Genomic DNA, 22,061 nt, shown 5'->3' on the forward strand with positions numbered 1-22,061 from the left:
GAAGTGGAAGCCAGTGCTGCTGACTTGTGCCTGTCATCCTAGCTACTCAGGAGGCAGAGAGCTGAGGATCACATTCCAAACCAGCCTGGGCAGGAAATTTCCTTGAGATGGTTATCTCCAGTGAACCATCAGAAAGGCTGAAAGAGTGCTGTAGCTCAAGTGGTAGAGCTTGAGCTGAAGAGCTCAGAGACATCACACAGGCCTGCCATGGGAGGTGGCACAAATGAAGGCTTCCTGTCAAAACACAGCACTGGGGAGAGAAAGACCTTGGGGTACAAAGAGACCTTTTTCTCCTGGACTTCAGAGCCCACCCACATTCATCCTCACCAATTGCCCCCAGATGAATTGTTACAAAGCTGTACAGGAGTGAGGCTTTTTGTCTGTCTGTTCCAGCAATGAGGCAGACTTCCTCCAGCAGCCTGGGGTGCACAGAAACACTCAGGCTACACTTTGAACAGTGAGGGCAGCCCCGGCACATGCATTGTTTTGAAAGCACTCTCTGTGCTATGAAATCATTCTATTCAAAGCAAATTTCCTAGCTGGGTGCTTTTCTTCATAGAGAATCTGGATGTTCACCAATAGAAATACATGCATTCATACACAGACACATGGAGTTACTGGCTCTTTTTTTGTGTGGCAGGTCCTGAGGCTTGAACTGTGAACCTAGACATTTTCCCTGAGCTCTTTTTGCTCAAGGAAGCATTTTATTGTGCCTTAAACCATGATTACTCTAGGCTGGGGTGCAGCTTTTACCCCCACATATGATCCAGGGATCCTAGGACCCGAGTACAACTCCCAGCACTGGCAAAAAAAAAAAAAAAAGAAAAATCAAACCAACACAAATGGAGGAGGAAAAAACCAGGAAGTTTTACATAACTGTTTTACTTTTGTTTCCTTTGCACTCTGACCATCCTGGGTCTCAATGACTCGGCTTGAAAATTGAACGTGACCTTGCATGGCTGAAGGCTGGTGGGCTGTTAGTGAAGCTCAACTCACACACCTAGGCCCTGAGTTGGATTCTGGGACTGGCACCTACACACTGCTGAAGATCCTAGGAAACTTGTTCCTATGTATAGGAACACTAATAGGACGTTTGAAATGTACTAATTGTATTACTGATTAGCTAGTCATTCTATAAGTTTGTATGCAATAAATACAGGTCATTGATTAATTTAATATTTATTAAGTCTTGTACTGTGATTAATTAATGGAGGTATAATTTTAGACCAAATAATTGGTAGTATTAGAATATATAAAAGTAAGATATAGACATCACTTTATATAGAGTTATACACAGAATCTATATAAATGTTTATCTGTCTCTGTATACATTTATGGATGCATATACATATGTAAATACACACACACACTGAAGTCTACACATCTATGTGTTTATATAGTGGCCACTCCTAGGGCTTGATCTCAGGTTCTCAAAGTTGCCCGACAACTTCACTTGCATCAGACTGGTGTGCTAACATTGACCCATTCATGAAGTGGGCCTTCTAGGCCCGGAGTTCAAATCACAGAACTGCCAAAAACTTAATCCTGATGGAAGAAGCCAATTGTCCCACTTGTTTTCCTAATTGGTGAAAATCTGGGGTCTCAGGAATGATGTCTAATACACAGGCAAATCTATGTTCTATGTATTAGGATGTAAAAAATGTTATATGTGTAATCATACTCACTAAAATATATAATAAATAAATAAAACAAAATAAAATGAATAACTACACTAACTGCAATATGCAGTAAACATGTGTATGTAAATATAAATTGTGTATTTAAAATGTATATGAGTGCTAGGCCTTGAATTCAGGCCCTGGAGACAGGCCTGACTTTCTTGTCTTCCAGCATGATGAGCTTCCCCTTCCCCCACAATGCTTCAGATTTACCCGGACCCTGAGTTCAAATCCCAGGCCTGGCAGAAAAAAAATGGCATGAATTCCAAGCCAAGGAGCCTCAAAAAATATTTTAGATATTTTTAATGTATGTACGTATGCATATATGTATGTATATATGTATGTATGTATATATGTATGTATGTATGTATGCATTTTTATTTTGTCAAGCACAGGGCTTGAACTCAGGTCACAGCAACTCTGCCTCAGCTTCAATCACTCTAGGCTAGGGTGCAGCCACTGGACCCACAGCCAAACCAGGGTTCCTGGGCCCCAAAGGCTGACAGGAAAAAAAAATAACACTAAAAAAAAAAATAAACTCGGGAACTTGCATATGGCTGCAAGTTTTACATTTGTTTTCTTTGCAAGGTGACCTTCCTGGGTCTGAATGACACAGTTGAAAAGTGTTGGTAACCTAGCATTGCTGAAGGCTGGCGGGCTATCAGGGAAGCCATAGGCCAACACGGCAACATAGGCCCTGGGTGGGAAGCCTGGTCCTGACCCTTACCAATGGCAGGAGGTCCTAAAAGTCTCGTTCCTATTCATAGGAATACTGATGGAAGGTTATGAATGTCAAGGTTAGAGTGACTTTAGGAGGCCGATGGAGTTTAATGAATATTTTTGGCACACTAAAAGAATACTATCAAATACATGGATGCAATTATTTTGGGACAGTGGTTGATTTAATTAATAATTCATTAAGGATGAAAACAATATTAATTACATGGAGGCATAATAAGGACCCAAGAATTGGTAGGAATGTAGCATATATAACTGAATATTATATAGACATCTCTGGCACTCTATAAAGATCTATATTTATTTGTGTACTACCATCTGCATGTCAATGTGTTCTTATTTTTCAAACCCTGGGGCTCGATCTCAGGTGCTGGGAACTACTTGTGGGCTCAATATGCACCAGGCTGGCATGCTGACATTCACCCATTCATGCATTGGGCCTTGTAGACTGTGAGTTCAGATGCCAGCACTCACAAAAATTGAATCGTGGAGTAAGAAGCCCATGGTGATACATGTTTTCCTTTTCTGTGAAAGTCCTGGATGTCAGGTGTGAAGTTTCATACATAGGCAAATCTATATCCTCTGTAATAAATGTAATAAATATTCCATGTGTAATAACAATCAATAAAATAAATGGCAAATAGATGAATAAAACAAAAAATTTAATGAATAGCTACACTAACTACAATATGGAGTCAATATATGGGGCTCGATTTCAGGGCCTGGTAACTGCCTAGGAGCTGAATTGGCTGCTGTGCTTACAATCATCCATTCATGAACTTCTAGGCCCTGAATTTAGATCCCAGCACTGCCAAAAGTATAATCTTGGAGTGAGAAGCTGAGCATGACATGTTTTCTTCTGCTTTGAAAGTGCTCAGTGTCAGGTAGGATGTATAATTTGGATGCAAATCTATATGCTATGTAATAGGATGTCATAAATGTAATAAATGTCATAGGTGGAATAATTGTCACTACAATAAATGATAAAGGGTTGAATTAGTGAATCATTCTAGATTAAATTAGATGCAACCATTATAGGAAGTGTATTAAATTTTATTAATATTTTATTAAGCATTACCAGAATAAAAATTACATGGAGACATAATTAAATACCTAATAATAGGTAATGACACATGATGCATAATTTAATTATACATAGACATCTGTCTCATTCTATAAAATATGTAAATATATATGTGTATATATACATATATGATAAACAATAACGGGATATTGAGTAATTATTAATTAATGCTTTATTAATTGTTCAACTGGGACACATCATTAAATGGAGACATAATTTAATATCTAATAATTGGCAGTAATCCCTGCAACTACTGCTGCCTCCTTCTTGCCCTCATCGCTGGCCTGTCAGTCCCAAAAAAGGCCTCCAGGAGAACCCCTCCACCCCTGCAACCAATGTGTCCTGTACTTCCAGTGACTCCTGGTAGTCAGTATGATCTACATGACCACAGAAGAGCATGAGGATATATGTTACAAACAGACATGAAGAACTAGTATGATGACTTGACCTTCATGGCCTCTGAAAATGGAGGTTTGACCTGCATAAGTTTTGCTTCACTATAAATTTTCTATTTTCACACTCAACACCATATACTTTCCTTGTGCTTCCTTTATTGGTTTTTGTCTTATTCTCTCAAAGTAAGTCTATTACCATGGGCTGATACCATGTCTCTGGTGATGGCACCAGCAGATCCAAGTGGAAAAGGAAGTGGGACATAGAGTACCCATCCTTTTCACAAGAGTCCACCACAGGTCAGAAGAACAAGTCTTAGGAGAGTGGGCACAGCTGCTGCTTCCCTCTCTGAAGCATGGCTCAAGTTTGGAGAGGGATTTCAGAACATCTAAAATATTGAATTATTGAAATATTGAATTATCTCCAAGACCAAAGAAACAACCACATCTAGTAATTGAGCTCACAAGTATACCATAGAGATCCAGTGAAAATGATCAGTCAGATGAAGATAGGACACTGTTTAAAATACAGAGAAACAATGGGATTGGCACTATTGGCAGGAACAATTTGTGTGCAGAAGATAGGGCCAAGGGAGATGAACTGCAGTTGATTGACTAGAAAATGGACAGTGACAGAGAAGAAACCAGTAAAGGCAATGAATGTGAAGATGGAGAGGGTGCCATGGAAATCTCAGATGGTGCTTCTAGTGCAAGTAGTTATTCTTTGGCAAGTGATAGTAGGAAACCTGAGCTTCCTAAGGCAGGACCTGACTTTATTGCCTAGCTGGACTAAAAGTGAAGATCCTCCTGTCCCACATTCCAGAGTTCTAGGATTACAGTCATGCATTACCACATTCCTGTTTGAAACATTTAACTTTCATGTACATTATTTCTTTTTCACCTGTGGCCTTTATCAGCCTGACTTCGACATTTTTGGACCTTGGTTCGAACATTTGTCTGGATTATGAGGAAACAATAATTATTCCAACAGTTTCCCATATTGAAACACCCACTCCTTGGGTACTTGTCAACTCACTGTGTTCATCTGGCCTGTGTGGAGATTGTCTATTCTGCTCTGGTCCTTAAGAGGTCTGCCAGATTCTCAGCTGTGTACCAGAAGAACACAGAGATGGAGGGTTTTAGATAGCAATGAGAAAAAAGAAATTGACTTCACTGAAACTCTGTTATTTGCCTTATTTTTGCCTGCCATATTTACCTTGCTCACAGTTTACATTCTTTTATGGTATAATGAGGTAATAACATTTATTTTCCTCAGCATTTAAGTTTAATTCTTTGTTTTCATTGAGACAAACTTCTGAGAAAGAACAACTAATCTCATGCTCATTTCCACAAATGGATGTTTTTATTTTCATATTCCCTTGTAAGACAATAATTCTTGGTGTGGCAAGTCAGGAAATACAAATAGATTAAAATTTTAAACATGATACATTTATTTGTGATGTCAGTAGGCTTTGGAATTTTAGTCACTAAAATGTGTTTGACTACTATGTTTACTCTTGCCCACTCTGGTGAGAGCATCCTTAATTACTAAGTTATTAACAAGTGAATGGATTGTCAGACAAACTTTGAGAGTTTTTGTTTTCTTGGCAGACCATTAAACATTTCTTTAGAGGAAAAAATACCACACTATTTCTGCTCTTCATAGAGTCTACTATACTTCAGTTAATTCATCTGTAACTATTAGCATACAACTGAGTGTATTTGCATTTGGGTTTATTGGAACATTCTAGCAGCCACAAATAAGGGAAACCATGCAGCTTGTGTTCTCTGGGTCTGGATTACTTCCCATAATATAATGCTTTCCCAGTCTTCCCACATTATTACAAATGATAGTCTATCATGCTCTCTGATGGATGAGTGGGATTTCTCTGTTTGTGTGCGCGTGTGTGTGTGTGTGTGTGTGTGTGTGTGTGTGTGTGTGTGTGTGTGTGTGTGAGTTTATACATACATTTATATATATGTATATATGTACATACACACACATATATTTATATCTATATATACATATATGTATATAAAATGTGGTATACATGTATGTAACCTCATACATACATACATACACACACACACACACACACACACACATATATATACATATATATATATGTAACCTCATACATGTATACCACATTTTATTGATCCATTCACCATTTGAGGGTTTTCTGGGTACTGGAAAGTGAGAGACAGGATCCTTATCCCTCTGTTTGTGGGAAGACATGAGCTCTTGTAGCAACAGTCCTGAGCCTTGTTACCCTTTTTTATGACCTGAAGTGGTAAAAGCTGATCAACAATTTGTTCATTTTTGTAATTCCTGGGGCCTGAACTCAGTGCCTGTGCACTGTCCCTAAGCATTTTTTGCTTAAAGCTAGCATACTAACACTTGAGCCACAGCAACACTTCCAGCTTTTTCTGGATATGTGGTTACTGAAGAATCAAACTCAGGGCTTCATGCATGCTAGGCAAGCACTCTACCACCAGGCCACCTTCACAGCCCAAGATTTTATTTTTTAAAAACTAACATGTAAAAGAACCAACTACATGAACAACTGTATTACAGGAGGTGAGCTCCATGACTAGAACCATGACTTCCCTGACCAGAAACCTGGGATACCAGGCCTTTGCCACAAGTCTCCTGTGTGGTCAGCTTCCAACCACTGAGCATCATTTCATTGGCCTGAAAGGAAGCAGAGTGTTGAGATGTGAAACATGATGCAAGCAGACAGAGGGAGCCTCATCCCCCAATGTCAACAATGAGGATGGGTGCTCACAAACCCCAGATCCTGTGGCACACGTGCTAGTAGACGCTAATTATGAATTGTGGGGAGTCATGATCCAATGGGCAGATGGGCTGGGCTATTATGAGAAAGGCATAACCTCCTTCAGAATCATATGGACTCCAAAAATGTGAACTAGAAAAGGTCTACTTTGTGTTTGAGGTTATTGTTTTAACTTCCTTTATCTGCACTCTGTCCTCTAAAGCCAGCTCCCATGTGTGAACTCTTCATATGCAAGAAAATGAGCCATAAATAAGGCCAAGTAATTGTTAATCTTATGGAAGTCAGCCAGGCCTAGAGTGGCTGTCTGGGGTTTCTTTTCCTCTCTGAGTTACAAAAAGTGACTTGTTCCTGAGACACAGAGCCCATGTTCTAATGGCTGAGCTATTACTGCTGGATATCACATTTCACCATGTGGATATAACTATAAGAGGCAAAGCAGCCAGGACTTTCATGTTCCCAAAATTATTGCCATGCTGAGTGAGTCTGACACATGACTTCGAATGACTGCATGAAGGAAGTGGACATTCTTTTGTTTTTACAATATGTAGTAGTGTATACATCGATACATGCTTATTCACTTTACGCTGACTTTAATTTTGTCCCAGGTTTTCATTTTGGTTTCAGAGGAAAGTGTCTGGATTTACCATTCCAGCAACAGGCTCCCAGATGCTCATGCAGGGTGAGGAGGGGAGAATGGGTTGAAATGATGACTTCCTTCTGTGTTTCCCTGGCAGTGCTGAAAACCAGACCCAGAGCTTCTGGGCTTCAGGTAAACAAGCAGTGGATAGAGTCTCCCTTCTCAAGAGATGAAATCTTCATGAAAATTTCTCAGAGGACACTACAGTTTCCACTGCTTTTTTACTTCCACGCAGTGCACAGAGCACACGAGCAAATGCTGGAGGGCACAGGTATGGCTGACTCACCACCCTTCAAGAGAGTCAAAAAAGATGAACACAGTGGCAGGGGACCTGTTCCTCAGCAGAAAGCCTTGCAAGGTTCTGAACATCACCCTAAGTGAGGCTGGCATTTGAGCACAGTCTTGGACAGGTCATGAGCATCTGAAGAGTGTGGAATGTTCTGCTAATCCACAGGTTGACTAAGCAGCCTCTCCTTGGGGGAAAAGGATCTACTATAAGTAAACACTTATCAGAAATCTCACTAAACCTTGTTCTTTATATTAAGTCAGTTCTTCAAGGCAGACAAGTGAGAATGGATAAAGGAGAAGGGCCCTAGGACCACTGAATTTTCCCATCTTAGAGCATCATTTTCTTTCTCAATATACAGTAGGGAAGCCACAGCCTAGTCCTGCTAGCCAATAGAAGTATATTCTCAATAGTATATGCCAACATGTTCAGGTCCAGAGAACTCAGTGATAGTGGTTCCACTCTGTTCTCTCAGTAACTTCTCTTCTTTTTTTTGAGATAGGGTTTAATCTAAGTAGGACTTTGGGCTAAGCTACCTTTGTATGCAGAACATAGGCATGTACCACCATGCCTAGCTTCATTACTTCTTTTTGTTTTCTTCCCTTTGAAAGTCAGCCAATAGCTCTAAAATCGCTCTCTTCCATTTACATTCTATTCATGCCCTTATCTGGTTCTCTCCATCTGGTCTAACTGGAGCCATCTGTCTCTAGCCAGCACACTGTCATGGTGGTCCATCTTCCTTCTTCCCAGCTAGCTCCATACACATCTCTTTGTTACTAGGGAGTCTTTCCTGACTTGTGCTTTTCACTTTTCCAAATGACTGGATGTGCAAGACAACAAAAGGAGTTCCTGAATTTTGCCAAGAGTGTGAATGACATGGCTGATTCAAGGCTGTTAACCATTTTCCACTTAAACACACAAGCAGTGGGCCAGGATTGGTGGCTCACACCTGTGATCTTAGCTAATCAGTAGGCTTAAATCTGGAGGATGGTGGCTCCGAGACCAACCTGGAGGATGGTGGCTCCGAGACCAACCTAAGCAGAAAAGTCTTGAGATCCCACCTTCAAAATAATCGCAAAAGAGGGGCTGGAAGTATGGCTTATGGTGAGCATACAATCTGAGCAAGAGCTATCATAGTGTAGGTCACCTTGTGCTGCTGGTAGCACAGGCCCTTTAGTCCCAGGTCTGTACTAATAACATCTCTTCAATTCCAACTTTGTGTATGTGTGTGTATGTGTACAACTTCACATACTCATGCACTTGTTGTGTACACTGATAATATTAAGTTGCACGTGCTTATGTTGCAGAGACTTCAAACCAATTTGAATCTTTCCAAACACAATGAACCATCAAGAATTCTACCACTGAAACATTCAGTACAAAGATTCCACTTCCAAAATGCCATTTGGTTAGATGGTGTTTACCTATTCATATTTACTTAGTCTTTCCTCTAGTTGACCCTCATCCTCCCATACCATTGCACCTCCACACATTCCCCCAGATTATTGTTTACAATGATCTTAACATTTTCCTGGAAATAAGGATTCTTTAGTGGTAGAATTAGCATTTAATTGTTAGCAAGTCACCTTCTTCAGTAATAACTCACAATGAGCTTAAAGATCTTAATCAGGTAGGGATAGGTGGACACAGGATAGTAAAATGTACAAAACAGCATTTCAATGCCAGGTGGAGCACTATGGGACCTGACCCGATATCATCATGTGCTAAACATGGACCTCCCAGGTGAGGGCAGAATACTCTCTTGTACTTATGGGACTCCTGGATATCAGGAAAGTAGGAGGCTGAGACCTGAGTCCAACCCTTACTCTTCTCAAATTGCTGGCGAAGTTTCAGAAAAACTCAGTAATCTGCCCAAGGAAGGTATGCTAGGCTACAGGTGAAGAAAGACAGGAGCCTAAAACGTGGCATGCAATTTCTGAGAAGACACCTTCATACTTACTAAGAACTTATGAGCTTATAGAAATGGATTGGTTGTGGTCAGACAGTATGGGTATGCAAGCCAAGGAGGGGACTGGCCACTTCCTTACAGTATCATCCTATAGTGACAAGAAGAGGAAAATAACCCCAAATGGGACTGCACTGGTCATCTACTTGATGTCAAAGTATTGGGGCTGAACAGTACTGAGTGTTAACCTGGACTGCTGGTCAGAGAGCTGGAAAAGTAGGGAGTAGGATGTGAATTGAATGATAAATAGAGGGATGAGTTGATGGAAAGAATTGTCAACTGCAACATCACATTCAGATCTACCAGAGATCTCTCATAAAGGGCCAATACAGTCAACCATGTGAACCCATTAGCACTGGTCATTCTTGTTTGCTAGCCAATCACTTTCTGACTTATCAGACATACACACACACCACAAATGGCCATGGTTTGGTGGACACAGAGGGCTAGAATATAAATGTCAGTAAATGCCTGACATGTTAGCAGAGAGTATCAAGGTTTAGCCACCCTGCACTGTTCATTCCCAAGATTCTCAGCCTGTTAGGTCCTTGTGGCAAACTCAGTGCTCCAATGGGAACAGATGCTGCCTCCAGGCCTCCCTTTTGTATTCTCCAGGTCTCAGAAGTCCCCAAAAGGCTGGTCTGGAGGTGTGGGGGAATAATGCAGGCAAAGCCCAAATTTTGGAGGCTCCAATTCATAGCAATGATAGGGTGCTGCAGAGCTCTGGATTGTGTTGTGCCTCCAAGGGAAGGAGGCACTGTTGGCACATGAGTGCATCAGGGCTTCCTGATCCTCCCTGCCCAACAGCAGCTGTTCTGGATTGAGCAGCACACTGGGATGGGGTATGAGGCACCCTGGGGACAAGTACCCACCAGTAGAGGGATGGATAGGGCAGGTAAATCTACAGAGAACAGTGCCAGTACTGGGGAGCTGTGCTCTTTTATCAACTTCTCCACATTTCAGTTTTCAAAAACAACTTAGACTTTAGAGTAAGTTTCAACCTATGGAAAACTTAAACAAGTGTGTTTCCCTCACTGCGCTAGCTCTCCCTTGATTCACATATCATAAAATATATTAATCAAAGTCAGAACATTTCCACTGAAGCCATATTAGTCATTAAACACAAACCCCGTACCAACCTCAACATTGCCTCCTTCTGCCCTTCTCTCACTCAGGAGTCCAACTGGTCCTGCAGATCATTGCTCTCCTCCCCTTTGAGGGGCCAAAGTTCCAACCAAACCTCCATCCTTGGCAATTGTGAGGGGTTCTGCTCAGCATTTGCTGTCTTGGTAGGCATAGATTGAGGATGTCGACGGACTGTTCCTCTTTGGCAGGAGCCTACAGAGCAACAAATGCTGCAGCCATCTCAGTGAATCACACTGGGGCACCGAGGTCACCATGCTTACCCTTGTTCATGGTACTCATGTTAGAACTCAGAGTACTGTACTTGCTAGGTAGGTGAGCTATATGCCTATTTTGTGCTGGTCATTTTTTAGTTATGGTCTTGCTTCCTATCCAGGTACATGCCTGGGCCTGGACTCACCTATTTTAAGCTTCCTGTTGTAGTGAAGTTGATATTCATTGCTAGCTTAAGAGGAGATGTCACCCAGTTTTTGGCCTGGGCTGGCCCTGAATAATGATCATCCAAATCTCAGCATCTTAAATAGTTAGGATTACACATATGACTCCCAGCTCCAATGTGCCTTCCTTCTCAACCCTACCAACTCAGCAGTGACTGACAGCTTCCTCTCCTCAGTTACTCTTACCCTCTGGAATTTCAGAGAGGAGACACACATTTTCTTCTTCATTGTACTCTAATTGCTCCCAAGATTGCCTGAAATTGTACTATCTTCCCTCATTGTAGGCTCCCCAAGGAAGTGATACCCTTGGATACTGGATATTTCTACATGAGGAGGTAAACTTAGCTGTGAACCCCAAAGGGAGATCCTGTTATTTCAGCTGTGGGTTGTCAGTTCCTTCCGCAACTCCCTCAGCTACAGTCATTTTCCATGACACAATGGTCTTCCTGCACTCCCCACACTGATGGGTACAAAGACAGCATCATGCCAATTGGCCAGGTCAAACTATGGGACACTCAGTGGTGGAGCTGGAGGAGTTGCACTTGTCCCCTATCCAATCTGACATCCAGTCCCTCCCTTCAACAGAATTCAATCTCTGTGCATTCTCCTCTCTCCCAACACTCTCAGTCTGTCTCCAGAACTAAGGAACAAGGTATATGTAATTGAGAAAACACAAACACAATCTCTCATCATGAATGGACCAATTTAAATAGTGAAAAAAATGAACCACAAAATTATACTGAACCCCTCTCCCCACTTCTTTTATTTGGTCAAGTTTGCTCCCTAATTGCTTTTGTGTGTTTGTTGGGGAAGGTGTGTGGGGACATTGTGTATAATAGGACTTGAACTCAGGGCCTTTAGCTCTTAACCTGGCTCTTTTTGTTCAAAGCTGGCACTCTACCATTCCAGCCACTGATCTCTAGTGGCTTTTTCCAGGCTAATTGCAATAAGAATCTCTTGGGTTTCTCTGCCTACACTGGCTTCAAACTGCAAATCTGGTATCAGCCTCCCAAAAGGCTAGTATTACAGGTGTGTGTAAGCATCTAGTGCATAGCCTCCCACTGCTACTTTAAAAGGGCAGCTTTTAAAGTGAAGCAAAAGAAAATTCTTGATTGAAAACTGGGTATCAGTGTGATTTCGGTAAATCTGGAGGCTCCTCATGGGAGGAAAGGCCTCCTGGGAAGTATTATAGCACTGCATGAACCAAGTAGGTTTGATGAAATGTCCCCAGAGAACACACAAGATACCTTGAGTGGAACAACACCCAAAGCACAGGTTCTTAGGACATTGTCTAAAATAAGTTTTTAACCAAGGTACTCACAGATGTGCCTCCCATATCCTTGGGAAAGATACCAGTAGAGCAGCCATCTGGATCCTGTCCTACGGGGGTACAGGGTGTTTGGAACCAAGTCTTTTCCTTGGTCCAAACCACATTACAAAGAGGCAATATGGATGCTCCTAGTCCAATGGCTGGGCCCTTTACTGCTACAAAATTCGGCTTCTTAAACTGGATGAAAGTATTCACTAAGTTTCTAAAGTTAAAAAAATACACAGGGAACAAGTAAAAACATTGCATATGTGAGCAGATGACAAAAATCTATTCTAGATTGGAAGTTGCCAAGCAGAAACTGCAAATCATAAAAACTAATATTTCTTAAAAAGCCTCCTCCCAGAAAAGGTAGACTGTGGATCTACCTGCGGCAGGTTGTAAAGGCTTACCTACAGCCTGTATATTACACAGGTGTGGCTGCTGCCACCGGTTGTAGGTGACATAGCCAGAACGGCTTTTGTATTTACAGTGGCTCTTGGCCACTCTGACTATTGCATATAGCATTTCCAATTTTCTCTCTTTGAAGACCCAAGGATCATACTGACTTTAGGGAGTTCTTGTATCCAAGAAAAGGGAAAATTCAGAGTGAACTTGGCACTAAGATTGTCTGGTACTGACTGAAGGGTTATTGACTAAGGAATATAACCTGCCCCTGCAAGGAGACTTTACACATTGAATTGGAAACATGTATTTTCTTTCTTTTTTTTTTTTACTTTTTTTTTTAATTTAATTTAATTTTATTTGTGAACATACTGTACAGAGGAGTTACAGTTACATGGGCAGGATAATGCGTACATTTCTTACCAAGCATTGCAGCCTCCTCTTTTGTTTACCCTTCACATCCCTTCCCAGCCTCCTCCCTCCCCCTGGAAACACGTATTTTCTAAGGTCTTATAAACTGGACTAAATTAACTTATGGACATGGAGATAAGCTAATTTAAGACATAAGGTTGGAAAGAAAGATCAGCAAGCATCTCAATGCCTGTATCCCATTATGTGTTGGTGGATGCTACTGCCACAGGAAATTGGAGAGCAAAGCAGACATGGGAGAGGGTGGCCTTTGCAGGGGACAAGAACTTACCATAAAACACAGCCAATGCTGTGCTGGAGTTTGTTTTATAGGCTTTGTAGTTCCAGGGAGGTTGATGCTATACTATATAGGGAATCTGCTTCTTCCTCCCCACCATACAGCTGATTCTGTTTTCAGAGGTAGTTTCTTGTTCTGATTTCACACAGTAGATCAAAGCATAAACTTATACCCACATACATATAAAGTGATTCTTTATAGGTAGTTTGAGCTTGACCATTGAAGAATAACTACAACTTTTCATATACAGAGTTCTAAGCCAGGACTTGACTCACAACAGCTATTGAAGCACTTCCTACTAGTTCCTCATCCTCTGAACACTATCAAGATGGAATATAGTGCTGCATCTCCCCTCCCCCCTTACCCCCCACCCCTTTGCAAGTCCTGCAGTTGAACTCAGGGTCTTCTGCTTAGTTGGCTGGCACTTGACTACTTGAATCACACTTTCAGTCCTGTTTGTACTAATCATTAGAGGCTCAATTTTAACAGACTTTTCTAATTGATCTGGTCTTAACACAAATCCTCTGGATGTATCTCAGATTTTGAGTAGCTAGAATTACAGACGTGAGTCACTGCTTCCAGCTAGATTATATTGTAAGGAGGGAGGTTGGGAAGTTTGTAAGGAACACAGGAGAACAGGGCTTGCAGATGCAGATTCCAGCAATTGGTGTGAGGTGTAGTCCGTTAGGTGAGGCCGACTTCATCTCAGCCTTGCCAATTGCCCCCAAGGTAAGTAATGTTTTGCATTATGCAAGAATTGATCCTTTAAAAGAACAAGCTGCACTAATATCTAAAGTTTCTAAATGAGATGGCCCAAGGCATTGTTCGAAAGCTCACAATGGAGTTTAACGATAAAGCTGTGGTACATGAACACATAAGAATCAAAAACTGTCCACGATTCCATGCTTCTCCCATGATATATTTGTACATATATAAAACATTCTCATCTCAAGCCCAAAGAAACACAGGTCCCATGGTTTCCCTTATTTGCAATGACTAGTATATGTCTGAGACAAGCAGAAATGTTCAGAGGAGTTGATGTTAGGTGAAATGAACCCCAAGATAAGGACTCACATTTTTTTCTTTCTTTCTATTGTTTTAAACATATTTATAAGATGATTTCTTTGTGTTTTTTTATGTCCCTCCTCCTCGGTATAACCCCTGTTTTCACTGTATTTGATGTTGCTATAATTTGTGGAGGGGAAGGGAAAAACAAATTGTTTAAACAGGGATACAGGTGGACCCATTGCAACAATGAGATGTACAAGACATTATGTCGAAAAACAAACTTTACAACATTGGTGTGGTATGGGGAGGGAGATGGGGAAGGTAAGGTAAGGGGAAACAAAGGAGGAGGGAACAATGCTTGATAAGAAATGTACTCATGTGGGCTGCAATGCTTGATAAGAAATGTACTCATGTGGGCTGGGAAGGTGGCTCAGTGGTACAGTGCTTGCCTTGCATGCATGAGGCCCTGGGTTTGATTCCTCAGCACCACAGAAGCAGAAATAAAAAGCTGGAAGTGGTGCTATGGCTCAAGTGGTTGAGCACTAGCCTTGAGGTGAAGAGCTGCGGGACAGGGACCAGGCCCAGAGTTCAGGCCCACGACCAGACTCCCTCCCCCCAAAAAGGAAATGTACTCATTACCTTGCTTGTGTAATTGTAACCCCTCTGTAGTGCATTTTCAAGATTAAAAAAAATTCTGGTTTCAAAGTCTTTGAGGAAAATCAATACCAGGATTTCAATAGGATTGATACATTGTTTTATAACTGGAATTTCAATTTTTGCCTGGAATGATAATAATGTCAAATGAAATTATGTCTCTATTTCAGAGGTCCATGCTAAATTCAACAGCAGCCCTGCTCAGAGGAAGGGTGCTATGATGATGTGTAAACTCATTTGTAAACATGAGTTGAACAGAAACTCAGTTTGTTAAAACACAGCCACACACCAAATCTTTGTAGAAATGACCTGTCAGGAGAGACCTCCCCAGTCCACAAAGCTGTACGATCATGAACTACAAAAATCCAGTGGCAGTGTGGCTAGTGGTAGGAGATCATGATGGACCTAAAGAGGAAATGTGTACAGTTTTGTTAAGTATAAATGCTGTTTTGTTTGCTAGCCATGGGGCTTGAACATAGGGCCTGTGCACTGTCTCTGAGCCTCTTTGTGCTCAAGGCTAGTGTTCTACCCACTAAATCCCAACACCACTTCCAGCTTTCTCTTAGTAGTTTATTGGAGATAAGAGTCTCATGGGCTTTCTTGTCTCAGCTGGCTTCAAATTGCAATCCTCAGATTTCAGCCCCCTGATTAGCTAGGATTACAGGCATGAACCAGCAGGCTCCTGGTTTTTATAGGTATCTTTTAAAACTTAAAATTAAAGCCCATAAACATTAAGAGGTGTACAATGCAGCATACTCAATTTGTATTTGTTCCCACTGGATCATCTGTGTACTGAGTTAAAGGCTGTCTTAGATATGGAAGGGAAGTAAAGATTTTCCACAAAGTTAGTTTTTGAAGACATTATTATTCAATAGAATTCCTTCTGAGAAGACACTTGACAAGATCAGATGTTAGGTCAAACCCTCATGGAAGGGTGTAGGAATTGTCTGGGGAAACCAGGCAACAAAATTTGAATTAGGAGGTGGTGTGCTTCCTTCCTCAGCTTACTCAGCTTTATTATCTGAAGAAGAAAGGAATGAGTGGGAAGAGGTCAAGTTCTAGGGCCAGTTTACGGGTTTGTTTTGTTCTCTCTCCAAATCCTGTAATATGGGAGTGCTGAGTAATAGCCTCTTCCTTTGGAAAGTCCTCACATTATCTCACTCTATCATGAGAGGAGACCTCACTTCTGTGGAGATAAGCTTGCTCTTGGGTCCTTCAGACACATAGTGTGCAGGCATCAACAGTCCAATGCTATAAAGGGAACCCAAGATACTCAGTTTTATCAATGATGTAAGGGCCATTTCATGACAATGAATCTGCAAACTGGGTATCATCAATTCCAATAGTGGAAATAGCAGCCCTGGACAGTGGATGATGTAAGATGTTAATTGATCTCCATTCTCACTTCCCTTTCCTTCCATTCTGAATATTTGCCACAATGAAGATCTTTGCCTCAAAAAGTTTAAGGAATTTGAGTCATGATACCACAGAAACAAGCAAAAAATATATACATAGAAAGATTGTTTTGTGTAATGTCCCTCATAGGCATATGAAGTTAATTTAAATAAACTGAGTAAGAGAAAGGTTAAGTGAAACTGCTTTAAATAAGTAGTTTTTTCTGTTTCTCCCATATTCCATTAAGAAAAATTATCGCTGATAAAAATACATTTACTCAAAGCAGCAGCAATGCAGGTTTCACAGAAGCACAATGTTTCGGTTTCCTATAATATCAGCTGAGCCTTCTGTGGGATCTAGGAGAAGGACATGGCATTGGGAGGCTGGGAGAAGTAATAGGAGTGAGGATCTGTTGAAAACAAGCATCTAAATTCACCTAAAAGTGCAAGAGATGAGGTTTCTACTTAAATATCTGTATCTATCTTTTCTCTTTCTCTAATCCCAGTACTACAAGCCTCAGCCACTGTCAAGGGCAGAGACTGGACACCTGAGGAGGGAGAAGACTGGAAAGCAGCAAGATTGGTAACAAAAGCTCTAAGATGCATAAGAGAGGACTCAGGTGGTCTCACAGAAGATGTACAAAGTCACCACTGAAAACAACGGTATGTGTGTGTGTTTGTGTATATGTGTGTGCATGTGTGTGTGTGTGTGTGTGTGTGTGTGTGTGTGTGTGTGTGTGTAAAAAGTGAGGCTTAAAGACATGCAACATATCCTGAACTATGATTTAACAATGAGCAGTGTCTACACATTGATATGAGGTTCTGATAGTCTAGAGCAGAATTATGTCCCCTGATGAAGGTTTAAAATTTCAAGTCAAGTAAGAAGGCAATGCCTTCTAGCACCACATCTGAGAACTCAGAATAATAATGGGATTATAATATTTCAAACCATAGGTATGTTATTTTGGGGAATAACAGAGATGGGAGGGGACTGAGATCCAAGGCTAGTCTAGGCAAAGTGTTAGCAAGCAGACCTTATCTCAACAATTTCTTCTGGCTAGGTGGTTCATTCCTGAAATCCCAGCTCTGTGGGAGGTATATGTGAGGAAAGAGCAAAGCCCAAAAATTACTTAAAATACTTAAAGCAAGAAGGGGGCAGGATGTGTGGTAGAATGCATGCCTAGCATGTATGAGGCTTTGAGTCCAATCAAACAATAGTACTATTAAAACAACCCAACAGATGTAAGATGTGTTCATTAGCTGATTCAGCTTTTTTCCTCTCTACTAGAAATATTTAGAATTTGGGGAAGCATAGGAGAAGTGTACAGCACAAGTACCATGCAGCTGTACATTATCTATACAGCACTCTTAGCCAACATGCTGAGCACTTGCTGGGTTTCAGTTGTTGGCCTCTGATAAGCAGTCATTAATGTCAGACTCATAGAAAGAGCAGATGAGTTAATTGAGTCAACTGACTTAAAACTAACCCCAACCCTGATGCAAACACATTGGCTCTGCAAACCTGATTGCATCTGCCATCTTGGTGCCTTTTCTCTTTCTATCATCTGTGAGATGGTCTATGAAGTAAGTTAAGTCCAGGCCACAATAGAAGATGCTGCCCGGTGCACTGAGATAGACCTGCTGTCATTGGCAGTGGCTGTTTTCAGGGCACTCAGGACTTCTTTTATCACTGGGAAGTCACCATAAATTCCAATGATAAGGACCACTTTGGGTACAGACTACTATAAGCATTTTAAAGACCCCTCTGTACGGTATTTTCACAATAATAATCATAATAATAAAAAGAAAGCCTTTGTTTCTCTGAAGGTTACAAGAAATGGGTATTTCTGCAGTTTGAACAGCAGGTGGCACTTTTAACTACTTTACAAGTGACTCCAGTCTGTTGTTTTTGTTATTGTTGTTGCTGATTTAGCTTAGGATAGAAACCTAAGTGATTTGGTGAGAGGGCACAAAATCATTTAAAATGATCTTGGAAACATTAAAAACCTCACCAGTGAACAGATTGCAGTCTAAAAATGTACGAAAAATCAAGCCCTGAACTGCTTGTTCTGTATGAGTGTAGCTAGCACACAGACCTTCTGTAGGTAGCTTTCCTTGTCTGGAACAACCTACTCAAGCTGTGTACAAAGGAAAAGAAACAACACTAGAACTTAAAATTTGGAAATGCCCAGTGCAAGTTGAGATGTATGCATTTCCAGAGCCTTCCTAGCACTAGGGGCTTTTGAACAACAATCTCTTCAACAACAATCTCCTTGGCCTTTGCAAGCTACCTTTTCAGGTATTAGTCAATATGCATGCATAGAAAGCCCCCTTGCTGTGTGCTCTGCCACAACACTAAGACCATCAGTGTTGTATAGGATGATAGGGAAACTTCTTCCAGGATAGAATGCGGCCATTGTTATGTTTAGCAAATAATTAACCTGTCAAACTGGGCACCAGTGGCCCTTGACTGTAAACCTAGCTACTCAGGAGGCAGAGATCTGAGTATGCCAGTAAAAAACCAGCTTGGGCAGGAAAGGCCTTGAGACACTTATCTCCAAGAAACCACCAGAAAACTGGAAGTGGCACTATGGCTCAAGTGATAGAGAGCTAGACTTGAGCTGAAGAACAGAGAGACAGCCCCTAGGCCTAGAGTTCAAGTCCCATGACCAACAAAATAAAGAAAAAGAAAGAAGGAAGAAAGAAAGAAAGAAAGAAAGAAAGAAAGAAAGAAAGAAAGAAAGAAAGAAAGAAAGAAAGAAAGAAAGAAAGGAAGAAAGGAAGAAAGGAAGGAAGGAAGGAAGAAAGGAAGGAAGGAAGGAAGGAAGGAAGGAAGGAAGGAAGGAAGGAAGGAAGGAAGGAAGGAAGAAAGAAAGAAAAAAACCTGTCATGATGAGAGATATGGCAAAGCTCAAGCCTCTGCAGATAAAGACATCTTGACCTGGGAGATGGCTCAAAAACAGAGGCACTGTTACCTTCTCCTGGTAAGAACCAAAGCTCCCACTGGAGCCCATACCATTAGAATGGAGCAGATGCCCAGTCAGTGTGGCCAGAGTGATTAGCAGCCAAGCTTCCAAGTTCCCTTTGATTCCTGCCTCCTGGGCACACTGTGGGCCAGCTCAGAAGGAGGTTTCAGAAGAGCATAAAGAGCCATGAAGCAAAGCAGTCGTGTAGAAATGCAAAGCACATGACTCTCACCTCTGGGATTCCAGAGTTATTCTCAGATTATTTTGTGGATAAGAAGATGTGAGTGAATCATCTTGCTTCCTGAAAAATATCTCTGTATAGGTAGGCACTCTTTGCCTCACACTGAAAGGCAACCACTTGTCCAAAGGCTGGTCTCATCTGTGGCCAATAAATGTCCTTTTCCCGGCTATCACCCCTTTAACAGACATCTGTATGTTGGCTGATAGCACATCCATGAATGGAGATGTACCTGCGAAGGGTTTGAAACCATAGTGGTCCATGATGTCCTATCACCATTTCTCTCCCATTGTCATTTCAGAATTAGACCAGAAGCTGGTTGCAATCACAGCACATATCAACACAAGACTGTCAATACCAGAACCTTGTCAAAGTCTACTTTAAAGATACCTTTCAGTTTCAATCTATGTCTGACAGAGTATCTACCCCCTACTTTTTTCGTCTAGGATATGTGCAGCTATAAACTGGGAGACTTTTAGAGAATAAGATTAGAGAGAATGGGTCTCCTGGACAGGATCTGCTATAGGTATGACAAGTTGGAAGGAAAAAGGAAACAGCATAAGGAAATATCATTAACATGGCCAAAGTGGTCAAAAGACATCTCTCCAATGCAAGAATGTCTGTTCTTGTCGGGCCATGGCCTGGTATGGTGTTGCCACTTACACTTTGGTCCCATTAGAGTAACATGCATGTCATGGCTTCTTCCTTCCATGGCCTAGGCTGACTACCAGAGGTTCATTCCCTGTTTCTACCTCTGCTTTCTAAAAGGGTACACACATCAAGGGGCTCTCTTCTTTCCCCCTACAAATGTTCTACCAATGTTCCCTCATTTCACAACTCCTCATTGCCAATCTGGGTGCTGCTTTTCTATGAGTCGTAATGTATCCTCTCCTGAGCCTAACATTTGTTGCCTTTCCTCCTTTTGGTGCTGGGGACTGAACTGAGAGTCATGTGTTTGCCAGGGATGTACTTTACCACTGAGCTGCATCTTCACCTCTGAACTTTGTTTATCATACTTGTCAAGAACTCTATTAAGTATTTGATACAATTACTAAGGTACATGAGAATAAGGGAGATGCTGCACTTAGCAATTGGACAAAACATCACCTATCTATAGGAATCACCTCCACATTAGCTTGTGTGGCAATGAATGCAGAGCTCTGGCTAGGAGAAAACAAAAGTCATGCCTGAGAAATACATGGTGGTCTACTGGTAAAATTATCAACAGGAGTTTTCTAAGGAGTGAGGCATGAGTCATTAATTATGAACCACGAACTACGTCTTCAAAAGTGTAAAGAAATAAGCCAAAGCCACCAGAAAAGACTCATGAAAAGACTCATAAATGGGTACTTAAGAGAAAACAAAAACGTTCTTAGTCAAACACTGGTAGATAGGATGGGTGGTGCCTCCATCACAGCTTGGCCTCAATCCTTAACCCACTGAGGAATGAGAGTGCCTTGGCCAGGCCTGCCTTCAGTTCTGACCCAGCGACCTTAGAAGATTTGGGGTTATCCAACCTGGTCAGTTCTAGGACTAGAGACCCAGGGGTGTCAACACTTACTCCCTAGGACTCCCACAATGGAAGCTATTTGCACTCCTGGGGCAAGGACACAAAACAACCTGCTTCTAGTCACAGATCACTCGCTGGGACAGTTTACTTTCTAATGAGTGAGACCAGCTTGGCTGGTCTCCCCACCCTACCCCAACCTCAGGCCTCGTAGAGGAAAACTTATGGAACTTACCATCTCCCAACTTTACTAGCAACAAGGGACTTGCACCTCACCCAGAAGTACCTTTTCCTTAGAGCTTTCTATAAGTTGCAGTATTCCCATAGCCCTGTTTCTGAAGAAAAAGGTACTCTTACAGGTTATTGGTGGCCATGGAGGAATGCTTGGCACAGACAACCTGCCTGGAGCCTCACTGAAAGAAGAGTGAAAGATTCTGGCAAAAAGAACCAGTGACTGATTTGGCCTCCAGTGAAAACAGAAGTGTTCACCCTCTTCCTGGCCATTGTAGGTTCTAAGCAATTGAGATTTCTGTTTCACTCATGTAAAGTAAACATACCCAACAGGCTAGATCCATCCATCCCTTATATCCTTACAACACCTTGTGGGCCTCAGACAGCTTTGACTGCTGGAAAAATGAACATGAGAATGGGTCATTGAGACAGGCGATGTCTCCCCTCCTCTCCTTGACTTGGAAGTACTGTGTCAAGCAGTTCTTG

General features: G+C 41.6%; 1 pseudogene; it reads right to left on the bottom strand.

Annotated features, from left to right (window-relative positions):
* Positions 1-6,465: 6,465 nt before the first annotated feature.
* On the bottom strand, positions 6,466-20,100 carry LOC122126519 (annotated as a pseudogene).
* Positions 20,101-22,061: the final 1,961 nt, after the last annotated feature.

This window comes from Dipodomys spectabilis, unplaced genomic scaffold (genome assembly GCF_019054845.1).
Source record: "Dipodomys spectabilis isolate Male_0828 unplaced genomic scaffold, ASM1905484v1 ptg000282l, whole genome shotgun sequence".
Lineage (NCBI taxonomy): Eukaryota > Metazoa > Chordata > Mammalia > Rodentia > Heteromyidae > Dipodomys > Dipodomys spectabilis.